Below are 15494 nucleotides of genomic sequence, written 5' to 3' on the forward strand. Positions count from 1 at the left end.
TATGCTATACAGTCCATTAAAATCCGATTCCGAACAGGTAGGGCTACGTTCTTTTGTCAGCGAGTTTGGCCACCGCAACCAGCTCTGATACTTTAGGAGCTAATAACCTGAGCGTTGCTTACGAAGCAACTACAGTGGCTAGTGCACATATAAAGGACAGCTAGTCAAAAACTCGTGCACTGTCGCCAAGGTTATCCAGAAGTAACACGTGTTTCCATGCACGTGAGTCCAAACGTTTACGATAAAGGTCAAACGTGTATGCTTTCGGACAACCGAAGTTTGGTACTCCATTGTCATTTACGTTTTTAGACAATTTAATCCAGGCGCATACAACAGCCGCAGCAGCAGCAACAACTACGACAACAATAACGAAGACGAGGGCGACGACGACGTGCATTGCACAAAAAGAAGGCACGACAAGCCACTCTCGAACCGTCTTCCCGATTGCTCCCCGTCTCACCCTCCGCAATAACTTTAAATCTTCCAGCAACGTCGACGCAGATAGCAATTCAAGCCGAGCGCAATACTTTGGGCGTGGGACTCGCGCAGGAAAACAAAACACAAAAACAATAAGCTCTCAAAATTCGCCTGCATCGTCTATTTGCCCCGGGATCTTTGAGTGGCGATCTCTCGCGTGTGACGTCAGCAGGGGGCTTGGGTGCTGCTCTTCGAGCGCGCGCGCTCGCTCGCTACGTGAACATTGTTCGACGCTGCCGGCCAGTCTGCCCTACTCGAGTTATGGAAACATTAGGCAGTTTTAGAATGCCGTACGCATTGCTTTGCGTTGGCCTTTCGCGCAACTGCGCATGCGTCGTACGCTAACCGCTTGCGGGCTCCCGTTAAGTGACGGAAATAGCGGGCCGCAAACGCTAACGCTAACTTAGCGTACGCTATTCGAAAACTGCCTATTAGTGGTCAAGTTCTTAAAACATTCTGCGCTGAATGTTCAAGCAAAATGCTCCGCGAAATCGTGCGGAGTTTCCGTCAGGGGCACATTCAGTGTCGCTAGCTCCTTGTGTCGTCTGCTAGCCATCAATGTGTAAGTTTGCATGTATGTCGTGGATTTCTTTTCCATAACTGTTCTATGGCCGTGACACACTCAAAATGGCTTGCAGCCCCATTTCGCTCACTGACTTCAGCGTCTGGGCTGTGGCTTACGTGTTTGCGTTATTGCGCAATGTGTGTAGACAGCGTGCTGATCGTGTTCGGTTTACAAGCCTGCTCCGTCCGTTGAATTCCGCTGTTCGGAGTTCTAAACACATGACAAAGGATTGTCACGTCCCCCCTTAAGGATCTGCTTGCAGCCAGGGTTTATAGCAACTCTGAAGGTGTGATGTCATTCAATTAAATTAAGTGATCGTTACAGGCAACGACTTTTGATTAGATCCAACTTTTCAGCAGCTGCTGCGTGAGCGCGTCGTAAGTATTTAAAATTTAAGCAAGAGAATAGTGATTGGGAGGACAAAGAAAACGGGTATGCACGACAGTGATATGAAATATTGGCAGGTTGTGCGAAGTTCTTTTATGCAACATATCTTAATCCCGCCGTTGAAAGTATGCTTAACATAATTAGTGTAATCATACTACCGTAAGTAGATACAAAGCTTTCGCATGAGGAAATCGTAATGAGCTCTACTTGCAATAAAATAGTGTAACTCATGGTAAACGGTCGAGTTCTTATACAGCGTGACGCGATCACTGTACGAAATAATATATCTTGTTACAGCGCGTTGAAGAATAGCAACAATCGGCCAAAGGGGCCAGAGAGATGGTGGGAAAGAGCGCTGTTTCTCCCCTTCCTGGCCCCTTTCGCCGATTTTCCTACTTTTTACCAAGCTGTACTATCGACCTCAAATGAAACACAAACAGTGGAGAGCTTACTGGGAGCGCGGTACTCGCAACAGACGAAGGAAGAACCACAAAACACGAGCGCTCACTAACAACTGGTTTATTCACACATTAGAAGGACACATTTATACACAAAGGTGCGCATGTCAAAAAATTGGCCGCGTATCTGCGTGCTTCGCTGCAAATGTCGTGTAAAGACGATAGAAGAGGCGCTATGTGAGATATGGACGCCATCTGGCAATACGTCGGGAAACATGAGTGCTGTGTTGCGCGCTGGTAGTCCCGGCGCAGCAGCAGGCGAAGACCGGCGGTGACCAACGCGACCGGCGGGGACGCCAGCCAGCCCGAACACGCGGTTTGGCGCGAAGCGCTGAAGCAGCAGAAACGTCCGCACTCGACGAGTACTCTCCACACACTCTTTTATTTACACGTCGCCTGGGTAAAACAGGAATGCCAGAGCGGCGCCCACAACCGGCAGCCTGAAGGCCGCCCACAACGCGGCTTTTTCATATTTTAAATATTTTTTTCACCTTCTTGGCCTTCTCAAAACTAAAGTTTTTTAACACCAACCCATGGCATTCGTACAGTGCAACACAGAACCGAAACACAACAATGAGCTCATGCTGAGGGCACGGAGGAAGGCAAATTTCAGCGCAGTCGCATTTTCAGTTAGCGCTTGTGTTCGTCTCGTACTTCTTCTTTGTCCGTGTGTCTTCCCGCGATATGCTAATAGCCAGTTTATGATGAACCAACAAGCCCACATTGGTACCCTTGTCGCATTTTCAGCGCAGCTTAAGAAACTAGGGTCCTTAAAATTACGTATGTATGCATTTTCTATTAAAGGAACATGCCGCCTAATACTTACCTAGTGATGTCGCACCTCAGATATGCATGATATTTACTTTTTGATCGACAACGTTCACAAGTATGAACAGTCGTACCAGTTCAAGACGGCTGGCCCTTGGGCAAGTGGTTCAACTTTGGCCGAGTGGCTGAATCGAGGGACGTGCCGACAAGCAGAAAGACAGAAAGACAGACCAAAATTTCTCCGTTTAGGTATCCCAAGAAAGACTATCGTCTTTAAAAAAAATCACAGCATATCCACGGAGTGAATGATGATGAGTGGGCGAAGCTGCGGAGGTTCATCGGTAAACCGTGAATCTTCCGTGAATTCTGCCCAGTACATCATCACCGACGTGAGATCGGGCGCGTTTATACTAAAGGTTCGATGAGTTATGACGACTTGCAGCTCACTTTAATTTTACATGTACGCTGTGAATTTTCATTGTTTAGAAAACCATTGCTTTAGAAAACACCTTGCGTCTTTCGTTAAGCAGCTGGCGTCTTTTTCGTTTTGCTTTAGAAACATCTGGCGTTCTTTCGTTTTGTTTTTACAAAACATCTGGCGTCTTTCGTTGGTTTATTTCATCAATCAACGGCGTTTTGAACAAAATTTTTATTGTTTAATCACGCACAGGAGAAATCTCACCAGGCACTACCTTGGAGGTAAACAATGGCTGCTAATGGGAATGAGAGACAGAAGAAGTCGGCTTTTAGCTAACACTTACACTTCTACAGAGACAGAAGAATTCGGCTTTTAGTTAACGCGCACGCTGCGAATTTTTTATTGTTCAACAACGCACAGGAGAAATCTCCCACCGGCACCACCTTGGAGGTCAAAGGGTAAGACTTGTTACTCACTACTACGAGCACGACGAGGGACGAACGGGTGCCGCCTTAAGGAGCTTCGCCCCTAAAAAGGAAAAGATTACAGCACGAGCAGCACGCGGCGCACTTTATCGAGGCACTTGTCTAAGAACTATCAATGTACTTAAATTCACAGTCATGTAGTGATAATGAAGGATGGCTTATACACTGGTCTGCATTCCTGGAAATTTGATACGCTTCAGAAATTTCGCGTGTAGTTTGAAGGGGATGCCGAAACAGAATAACTGTTTTTTCGAACAGCGGGTGACATTTGCATGTATCACAATGCGATGCTAAGTGGGAATATGGGGTACTTTTCAAAGAGCTTCTATGCTCCCTGAGGCGTATCTTTACTAGTGATGCAGAACTATCGATGGTACTATCGATACTATCGATAGCTGAGTCACTATCGAACTATCGATGGTAAAAGATACTATCGATAGTGATATCGATAGTAAGTACTATCGATAGTTTAAAATCAACAGCGCGAACCCATTGCAGAATAAATTTGGTTCCCCGCACGCGTGGTACAAGTGTAGCCGGAGGAGCAGGCTGAAGGGCACGAAAGTTGACATGCTTGTGTTCTTCACGAGTGCTTTGCTGAAACATGGTCATAAAGTCAAGCTATTCAGCTGTAGCGGAATGGAAGCCGTTACATGGGGTGGAACTGCGCGACTTCAGTTTTATATTGCATTTGATGATTTCAAAATAAAAAAAGATTATCAAGAACTAAGTTTGTTAATTGTAAGCTGTAACTATTTGCTTTTAAATATTAACTTATTGATGGATATATGCCGCCATTTTCACTGCGCAAATAATTTCTCTCGCGAAAATTTGCTCATAAATCAAGCGAAGCTGATAGTAGGCTATCGCGAATATTTTGGCAATTTGACCAGCCAGCAACAGCATCGTTATTCGCACCACTATGAATAGTTTGTCACGTGGTTGTGACGGTGAAGAATGCTGCAGGAAGACTGGGAAATACGAAGCTCTTTATTTGGTCGGACTTGCGCGGAGAAAATGAAAACTCAGAATACAAGCGATACACGCTTGCTGTGATTGCGGCGAGAACTAATTGCGGCGAGAACAGTCGCCGGCCGTCGAATAATCTGATAATCGGTGGAACGCTTCGTCTTTTATACATCAGTCATCAAACCTTCCAGCGTTATTGCTGGTGCTGGCGTAAGCTCTCGAATAAACTTGAATATTCGCGTCCGGCGCGTAATCTTAACAAAATGATCTCAAGCCATGGCGAAGCTCCTCAAACGTTGCGGCGCGGTCTACGTCAAGCGCTGCTAACTGTCTGTGAGTGAAACCCGAATACATCAAAACAAAGCAATAAACACGCGTGGCAGTAATATCGCTAGTAATATTACAGATGGTACTACCGATTCGACTATCGACAGTTTATCGATAGTAGTACTATCGATAGTTTGTTTACACTATCGATAGTTTCAAAGAAACTATCGATACTATCGATAGTCAATTTACCGATAGTTCTGCATCACTAATCTTTACACATCGGCCAGTTTGGCCGATGTACAGGGAGGCACAGGGAGTGTGTAAAGGGAGGAGATGCCTCCAAAAACATGTTAAGCAGTATGTCAAGTGCGTTACAGGAGTGGTATACGAGATACCCCTGTCTTGCGGTCGCATGTACATCGGCCAAACTGGCCGATGTGTAAATATACGCCTCAGGGAGCATAGAAGCTCTTTGAAAAGTACCCCATATTCCCACTTAGCATCGCATTGTGATACATGCAAATGTCACCCGCTGTTCGAAAAAACAATTATTCTGTTTCGGCATCCCCTTCAAACTACACGCGAAATTTCTGAAGCGTATCACATTTCCAGGAATGCAGACCAGTGTATGAGCCATCCTTCATTATCACTACATGACTGTGAATTTAAGTACACTGATAGTTCTTAGACAAGTGCCTCGATAAAGTGCGCCGCGTGCTGCTCGTGCTGTAATCTTTTCCTTTTTTTGACATGCGCACCTTTGTGTATAAATGTGTCCTTCTAATGTGTGAATAAACCAGTTGTTAGTGAGCGCTCGTGTTTTGTGGTTCTTCCTTCGTCTGTTGTGTGTACCGCGCTCCCAGTAAGCCGAAGAAGTATGAATTACCAACTAGCCCACCTTTCAATACTTTTGCAGTGAAGAGCGTTGCCCAAGCACTAGCAACTCCATAGCGCGCTGTCCTGTCATTACCATTGGCAGGCGCAGCACACCCGGTTAGGCAGCACTGCGCGATCGAAAGCATGAATGGGGCGCTAGAGCGGCAAACCGCACGTGCGTATCTATCTCTAATCATGAGGGTGAAAACTGTACCACGCGCTCCACTGCTGCGGTTCAGTCGGCGCCTGTAGGACTTGTAACACGTTTTAATATGCAGTGCGAACTACCCCAGTCCGCACTAGCTGTCCGCAATAACCCGCTGATTGGCGAACTCATCAATATTATTTTGTTGGCAAACGTTTTGTGCAAACAGGTCCACGGGACTACAATTGTGAGTGAAGTGTCAATTTTTGTTCAACTCGAGCGCTGCTTAAGCAGCGCGAAGTTTTGCGAATAAGCCCTAATACTGTTCGCGCCCCGCTTCCAAAGCTACGTGGACTTTCTCTAAATCGCTTGGCGAGACGTTCGCGCTTTTACGTAAGAAATTTCAACGTCACCTACCCCAGTGAGTCAGGCTACTCCTGACCGCAATGGCTGTGGGTATATAGAAGATACATTAAGTGTAAACGTTTCTTAACTACCAGTATTGGTGGCAGCCATCTATAAAAACTGTCACTAGAAGAAAATGCAGTTATAGTAGCCGTGGAGCGCCATGCGACCCGAGCGAACGGTAATGAAGCTGCAGCTGTTCTAGCCAGAGCCTATAGCAGTAGTGATGCAGAACTATCGATGGTACTATCGATACTATCGATAGCTGAGTCACTATCGAACTATCGATGGTAAAAGATACTATCGATAGTGATATCGATAGTAAGTACTATCGATAGTTTAAAATCAACAGCGCGAACCCATTGCAGAATAAATTTGGTTCCCCGCACGCGTGCTACAAGTGTAGCCGGAGGAGCAGGCTGAAGGGCACGAAAGTTGACATGCTTGTGTTCTTCACGAGTGCTTTGCTGACACATGGTCATAAAGTCAAGCTATTCAGCTGTAGCGGAATGGAAGCCGTTACATGGGGTGGAACTGCGCGGCTTGAGTTTTATATTGCATTTGATGATTTCAAAATAAAAAAAATTATCAAGAACTAAGTTTGTTAATTGCAAGCTGTAACTATTTGCTTTTAAATATTAACTTATTGATGGATATATGCCGCCATTTTCACTGCGCAAATAATTTCTCTCGCGAAAATTTGCTCATAAATCAAGCGAAGCTGATAGTAGGCTATCGCGAATATTTTGGCAATTTGACCAGCCAGCAACAGCATCGTTATTCGCACCACTATGAATAGTTTGTCACGTGGTTGTGACGGTGAAGAATGCTGCAGCAAGACTGGGAAATACGAAGCTCTTTATTTGGTCGGACTTGCGCGGAGAAAATGAAAACTCAGAATACAAGCGATACACGCTTGCGGTGCTTGCGGCGAGAACTAATTGCGGTGAGAACAGTCGCCGGCCGTCGAATAATCTGATAATCGGTGGAACGCTTCGTCTTTTATACATCAGTCATCAAACCTTCCAGCGTTATTGCTGGTGCTGGCGTAAGCTCTCGAATAAACTTGAATATTCGCGTCCGGCGCGTAATCTTAACAAAATGATCTCAAGCCATGGCGAAGCTCCTCAAACGTTGCGGCGCGGTCTACGTCAAGCGCTGCTAACTGTCTGTGAGTGAAACCCGAATACATCAAAACAAAGCAATAAACACGCGTGGCAGTAATATCGCTAGTAATATTACAGATGGTACTACCGATTCGACTATCGATAGTTTATCGATAGTAGTACTATCGATAGTTTGTTTACACTATCGATAGTTTCAAAGAAACTATCGATACTATCGATAGTCAATTTACTGATAGTTCTGCATCACTATATAGCAGACGACAAAGGCCGAACCCCTTGCTTGCGTCATAGAGTTTCCTACAATATTTACTAGAGGAAACTCTGGCGCTGCGATCGTCAGCCACCTACGGTTCCTCGATGTGCTCCTGCGGAATAGGATGGAGACACTGCTTTTGTGAACGCCATATTGGTTCAAACGTTCGCGTTCGGTGGCAATGCCTGGCATGTCAAATGGAACGCTTTCAGCGAAATGCGTGGTAATTTAAGGTGAAATCTAACATGACCCGGTCATGGAGCTCTAACAGCCAAGACAATCTCACTCCAAATTTACTTGCTTGTGATTAGCTTAATGGGGATTAGCTTAATCCGGCTTAATCGACACAGTGTTGCGGCTATGCTCTGTCATCCAACTGACTAGACAAACTGAATTTACTCAAAATGGCCGGTTCGGGATTACATAGTCCGGATTAGCTTAATCCGGGCTAGATAAATCCGGCTTAATCCCATTGTCTTATTGTGGTCATACTCAGTCATTCAATGGCTAGGCAATTTCAACTTACTGATAAGAGACTTGCTCAATATTTGCTTATTTGGATTAGCTTAATCTTGCTTGATCCGTATGGGCTTAACCTGGCCATGCCCCGGCATCCAACAGGCTAGACAATCTTAACTCACTCCAAATTCACTTGCTCGTGATTAGCTTTATGTGGATTAGCTTAATCCGGCTTAATCCACATTGCCTTATTGTGGCCATTCTCTGTCATCCAACTGGCTAAGCAATGTCAACTTACTCAAAAATGGATGGTTCAAGATTCCGACTACCTTAATCCAGCTTAATTAAATTTAATCGGATCGGCTTAATGTGACCATACGCAGTCACCCAGACGGCTAGTCATTCTCAATTCTCTCAACATTGACTTGTTCAGGATTAGCTTAACCCGGATTTAATTAGTCATGCTTAATCCGAAAGAACATAGCCTAGTCGGATCTAATTACCTCATGACTATGCCATCTCATCTCGGACCGAATTAGCGGGATCCGACATAATCTCCACTAATCTTGCCTTATCCCACTTGATAGGTATTTATCAGTATATATTGGTATCGACTAGCGTTAAATTGGCTTGTCCAAACTCAATTAGGCTGCGATATACGGGCTTAACTAGGTTTTTTCTAAGCTTACCCCGGTTTAATCAGGCGGCTTAATTGGTATCAATTAGTATCAATCAGTATTGATTTGTATCGATTACTATTGATTATTTTGACTATGCTTATTTAGCATGAGCTATGATTAGCTTGTCTTGACCAAGCTTATCTAAGCTTATCGGCAAGGTAGACGAAACATCTGTTCACTCCGCACGGCTTCCGGAATACTTTAAAAACGCTTCCACCCTGAAGAAAAGGGACAGAGCGCCGTCGACTCGTGCAAAAGTGAACTCGTTTGTTCGTCTCAGAGCAGCACAAGTTTTCATACATCTACCTAATTCCGGGACTTGTTCTAGAAGTATTCGAGCAACAAAGCACTATGCACGAACAGCGCGAGTCGTAAAACATCGCGTCGCACAAGCACACAGCGAGCGAGCACCATGAAACGGGCGAGCGACGACGGCTAACGCACGCCTTACCAACGCTAGCCACGAAACGACGAAACTTTCTAACGGATTTCAAAGTCGGTGGCGGAAAGCGCGCCTCCCGGAGGAGAGGGAGTTGACCCCGCCCACGGTGATCCCGCCAGAGAGGGGGTTGGAGAGAGTTGGGAGAAAAGATACCGAACGCCGATTATAACTATGATCCCAATCATGGGTGGGATCATAGTTTGCCATACCATAGTTGCCATAGTTGCTCAATTTGCCATACCAGTCACGCGGTTGTCACCCCTGGAGGGAATATACAGCTTAAGCCACACATAAAACGCACTTAGGTAAAGTTGATCCTGAAAAGACTCCGTGCTGGATCTAGTTTTATCGCCAAGTTCTGCTGCGTACCGATATAGCTTTATTCATGACCTAGGGAATAAAAAGCACTGCAAGAAGCAAATTTACTTTCCCTTTCATCCTTTAACCAAGCGACTGCTAGAAATGAAAGTGCCTGGAATAGTCCTTTTAAATGTGTCCCGCTAATTCCTCCCTAAGCAAGCGGGCCGGGTCAACCCAGAGAAGAACTGATAGCAGTGAATCAACGAATGAAAAGAAAAAAATCACAGCATATCCACGGAGTGAATGATGATGAGTGGGCGAAGCTGCGGAGGTTCATCGGTAAACCGTGAATCTTCCGTGAATTCTGCCCAGTACATCATCACCGACGTGAGATCGGGCGCGTTTATACTAAAGGTTCGATGAGAGTTATGAGGACTTGCAGCTCACTTTAATTTTACATGTACGCTGTGAATTTTCATTGTTTAGAAAAACCATTGCTTTAGAAAACATCTGGAGTCTTTCGTTAAGCAGCTGGCGTCTTTTCGTTTTGCTTTTAGAAAACATCTGGCGTCTTTCGTTGGTTTATTTCATCAATCAACGGTGTTTGGAACAAAATTTTTTATTGTTTAATCACGCACAGGAGAAATCTCACCAGGCACTACCTTGGAGGTAAACAATGGCTGCTAATGGGAATAAGAGTCAGAAGAAGTCGGCTTTTAGCTAACACTTACACTTCTATTTCTACTAACGTTTCCTACTGGAACATGCCAATGGCTGCTAATGGGGAATGAGAGACAGAAGAATTCGGCTTTTAGTTAACGCGCACGCTGCGAATTTTTTATTCAACAACGCACAGGAGAAACCTCCCACCGGCACCACCTTGGAGGTCAAGATCTGGTACTAGCGTTAAGACTAGTTACGCACTACGACAGAGACGAACGGGTGCCGCTTTAAGGAGCTTCGCCCCTTAAAAAAATGTTCTTGCGTAGATCCTGATGTAGTTTTAAACCCCACGATAAATCCTACGCTAATGGCGTTCTTGTGCAGCTGTTGGTGTAGTTCTAAGTCCTGCGTTTAATGCACCTCCACCAGGAAACGTGAGGAAGTGCGCAGCACGGGTAACAGTGATTTCCTTGGCAATCGCGCGCTTGTCAAGGCGGTTGCGCCCGCTTTTGCGCGCCGCTGGTATCAGCCCGATGTTTCCGAAGATTTTTTCGCGAGTTTAGGTAAATTATTGCGAATAATTCTTGCTTATTTCTGCAGCTTATATTATCCTGTATACCTTGTTAGTTTCTTCTTCACTGGTTTTCAGCATTGCTAGCCTTGTTTTAAGCCTGTATTGACCACTGCGTGGCCATGCCACATGAGACAGTGGGTGGGCGACAAGCCGGGCACCTAAAGTGTTACGCACTTAAAACAGTTATCACCTTACACGTGCAGCGCTCGAACCGTATATTACGAGCACCCAAGTGACACGGGCGCACCCGTCAGAAAAAAAAAGCAAAACAAAAAAAATCGTTCTCTAGAAAAATTCGTTCTTTAGGATGAAGGATGTGATCTCAGAGAACGAATTGAGTTCCGATGCCGTTTTTCAAAGGGGAACCATTTTAATCACCACGTGTTTGATTTAATATCTACTATGGCCAGATGGTACTGAAGAAACCCTAGTGTTCGAAGCTCAGTATTAGACGTTAAACTTTGCAGTTCAAAAGCATGATCGTATTCCGCGAAAAGGGCGAAAGAGAAGATGCTTGAGCATGTGGGAAGACGTGAGGCGTTTTCTATCACACATGTTTTAATCATCGTCTTTCGGACATGGACGACCACAGGCGCTGTCGCTCTTGCCGGGACCTTCTCTCGCGCTCGGCTTGAACGCGCGGCGCTGCTGAAGCGCAACTTCCTCGTCGTCGCCCAGACGCGGACGGCTCGCCACAAGTATGCTTTACATTCATGCAAAGTCCCATCCTGGACAGGTAGCGTTACGGTCCTTCGCCAGCGAGTTCGGTTCCCGCAACCAGCACCTTTAGGCGCCAATCTCACGAAGCAACTATACAGTGGCTAGTGCACATGTAAAGGACAGCGAGGCGTAAATTCGTGCACTGTCGCCAAGGTCTTCGAGCAGTAACAGGTGTTTCGAACAGTAACAGGTTCTCGTCCTACGTTTTTTCGCGCTATTTTCATTCATTATGAATCACCGACTGGCCCGACAGTCTTTTCTTCTAAGTGTTTCCAAGTTTTAAATAACGATCAAACTTGTATGTCTTCGAACCACCGAAGTTTGGTACGCGATTGACATTTACATTCTTAGACAACGCAGTGCAAGCGTATAAAACAACAGCAACAGTAAAGACGACGACGAAGATGACGTGCATTGCACACAAAGGGGCGACAAGCCACTCTGGAATCTTCTTTCCGATTGCTGCCCGTCTCAACTACTCTCCGCAATCACTTTAAATCTTCCAGCGACGTCGACGCAGATAGAAGTTCAAGCCGAGTGCGATACTTAAAGCGTCGGACTCGCGCGGGAAACAAGAAAAGAAATAAGCTCTCAGCATTGACCTGCCTCGCCTATAGGAGAAGCAACGCAAGCGCTGGTCAGATATCGCGCTGTTAGAAAAAACACACCCCGTGCACTGAGCCGTTTTTTTACGGCCTCGGGTAATAAAAAATTCGTCTTCATACAACCGTGACGGCAGGGCACGCAAACTGGGCGGCTGGCTCTGCAACCACTTTCTATTGTTGCAGAAATTCGGTTACGCTGTGGATCGCTGCAGGCTAGAGTGCGTCGGAAAATGTAAGCAACAGATTGAGTCCGGATAGGAGTGACTGCTTCTGCTTTAGCAGAGATAGCGTCGTTTTAGTGCCGCTGCCATGAATGCCGACTGCGACTCTATATATTGTGTATCAGCTGCACTGAGCGTAGCTGAAGATGGAGAAGCCATTAACCGACGTCATGGCTTAGAGTTTAGCGCTGTCCCTCCGCCGCCTTGCTTGTGTGGAGCGTTGCTTAAGTTAGAAAAAGCGTGGACTGCACGTGACTCTTTCAGCTAAGCCGCTGGCTCAGTCGGAGTCATATTTCCTAACATTCAGTATGCTCGGTCAGAGCATTCGGCCTAACATTCAGTTTAATATTACATTTGGGTCATTCCACGCCAAACGTCCCAGCCATTTTGGTGACCATCTCAAATATATTCGAAAGAGATCGTGCGGATTTATTGCATTGAAAAATGTGAATTGGTGAAATATTTCGGAGCGAAAGAAAAGAGTTTGGTACCGTGTGAGGCTTTTGAATTTTGCAAAGTGTCGTCCGAGTGTTGTTTGCCAGAAAATGTATTCTGAGAGTATTGTTTCTCGTTCAGTATACAATTTGTCTTACATATTCAGCAACGACGTTTGTGTAAGGTGTTTGAAGCTCGAGAATATTACTGCGATTTGTCTGTGATATACGCCTGCAGTAATTTCGCCGAAATTTTCTTCGTTTGCATTTTTTCTCATTATAGTATTGCGCTATGCATGAATAACTGAGTAATGAATGCTTCCTTTACGGATGGTATATTTTGCATTTAAAATATTTTCAGACCATTGACGTTTCTAAATGTCAGAAGGAAAAATTACAAATCTGCGAAAATTATCATTTTGGTCTGCACTGAGACGCAATTTACACGACTTGGCGCTCCAATTAAAAATCAGCTTTATACCTCAATCAGGCCAAGCTCGACCGCCTAACGTCGGAGCGGCCCGCAGCGCGCCGAGTCGCGCACCTTAGGACCTTCAATAAAATTTAGCGTCCATTCATGCATTTCCATCTCAATCTAATGCAAATTAATATTTATTTTTATATGGCAAGTTTTATCACTATATTTTGTTTTAGGCAAGAAAATAATTTTTGAATTTCTCCATTGAGAGCAATGAGGAACTTCAATGAGAAAGCTGCCATATGCCCAAACTGGAAGATCGCCGTCAATAGGCAATGTCGTGGCAAAAAGCGCATCTGATCCAAACGGCGCTCTTGATTTATGTTGGTTATTGGCCAATAGAGTGCTCTTTATTCTTAGACGTCAAACAGCAGGCGCCCCGCCCACCGAAGCGATTGAGGAAGGGCCCCTGTATGAAGAGAGCACGCTTGAAAAAATTGTAACTTCTCGCACCGCTTCTAAACTCTGCTCGCCGCGCACGACTTCAATATTTCGCTGAGCTGCGCATAGCAGTGTCGGCTTTGCTTTCCGCAGGATGTGTTTTCTCATCAAATGCGAGGAGCGGTTCATTTAAAACTCTCGTTCAGTTCGCACAGCGGGAGTGTGTCTACTGTCGATGGCATGCCATTCGGTTGCCGAGAAAGAACGCATTTTCTCAGAGGAACTACGACTCGGGTTTGATATTAAAACCGGCCTCCACGTGCTCTAGGGGCAGCGCTGGAATCACCACCCAGAGGAAATACGCGTAGGCTGGTTTCTTTCGTCCTATTTCCATAGTAATAGCGTTGCATTTACACACGTCTAAAACTGGGAACCTCCTTTCTTAAACAAACTGAATGGAGGCTCTAATGCTTTCCTTCTATGTTTGCGTCTGCGCGATAACCTTTATCACAATATAAACAAGAGGTCCCTACGTTTAAGGATCCTCGACAGAATAAACAAACCAATAAGCGGCGTGAGCTAATGCGACTCGCAAACATTATCCCTATCGCCCCCTTCATTCCTTATTTGTTTATGTTGAGGCGGCGTCGTTGTTTTGCGTTCAGGAACAAATTTGCTTTTCCCGTGCCTTAAGCCGCAATGTCCACATTGAAAATTTCAGCGTTATAGAAGAGAAGTTTTGGCGACGCTGATTCGAGGCGGCCATCGCCCACGATATTATTTGTTGCCGCAATCGCCAGATGAGATGTTTACCCTTGCCGTTCATTCATCCTCATTTTCCTACGCGTGGGCTGTGGGGCGACAATCAATACAAGTTAGGCACGTGCCGCGATCTCCGACTCGTTCGGGCGAAGGGTCGCGACCTTTGCGCGAGGACCCGCCGTTAACGATACAACAGCAGCTCTTGCAGCAGCGATAACGGTGGTCCGTGTTGGTGGAGTGACGGCATTTTGTTATTAGGAAATGCTGGATTCCCCCCCCCCCCAAAAAAAAACAACGGAGATGACCCTAATCTTTGATTTAGGTGTGTAGTAGCGGCACTAGCACGTCGGCTTTCGTGTGCCGTGGCGCTGAGTTAGCTTTCTGTTGCCGACGCGAATCACTGAGGTCACGTAGAAAGAAGCACGTCGTTGAGATCTGCTCCGCCAGGTGCCACAACGATCACAGCTGCTCTAGGGAGCCTACATGAACGACCGTTCATGTAGGCTCCCTAAGCTGCTCACCAGAAAACCGTGCGCTCTTTCAATGAACTCATTCAATTAATTTTTCTTAATTATCCTGAGAGTTAATTGAGGTTTATCTTAAGTAAACTTGTGCTTCGATATTTTATGTATCCATTATAACCCTGAACTTGACCCAAAAACAGCGACTTCGTGCCAGTTTGATTTTTTTAGAAGAGCTTTCCTGGATATTCCGAAAATCGAAGTAAGACATCGACCGGAAGTGCTTCGAATAGAAACAATAGTTGGATAGCAAAATGACGTCTTCCGGTTCGATGCCTAGCTCTCCGCTGTTTCAAGGTGTATGCCGTTCAGTGTAATCGGAGAGAAAACACGTACTTTCTGCGACGCGGTTGTTACCAGTTATCTTGCCTCCTCCCCGATTACACTGAACCGCACACAACTTGAAGCAGCGAAGAGCTGAGCCTTGAAGGTTCCTTGAACCGGAAGTGCTCTAGCAGACGACGCGCCGTTTTGCTATCCACCTATTAAGAGTGTCGCTCGGTGCTCGTGCCACCAAAAAAATCCCCGCAGGCTCTTACACGGGAAGTTCTTGATAAAAATATCTCTGTGTGAGGTGTGTTCTTCAATAAAAGTGTCCTTACTGGATTGCAACCACTGATAATTTGTACCTGAAGGTACGGGATCATATGC

This window comes from Rhipicephalus sanguineus, chromosome 4 (assembly GCF_013339695.2).
Source record: "Rhipicephalus sanguineus isolate Rsan-2018 chromosome 4, BIME_Rsan_1.4, whole genome shotgun sequence".
NCBI lineage: Eukaryota > Metazoa > Arthropoda > Arachnida > Ixodida > Ixodidae > Rhipicephalus > Rhipicephalus sanguineus.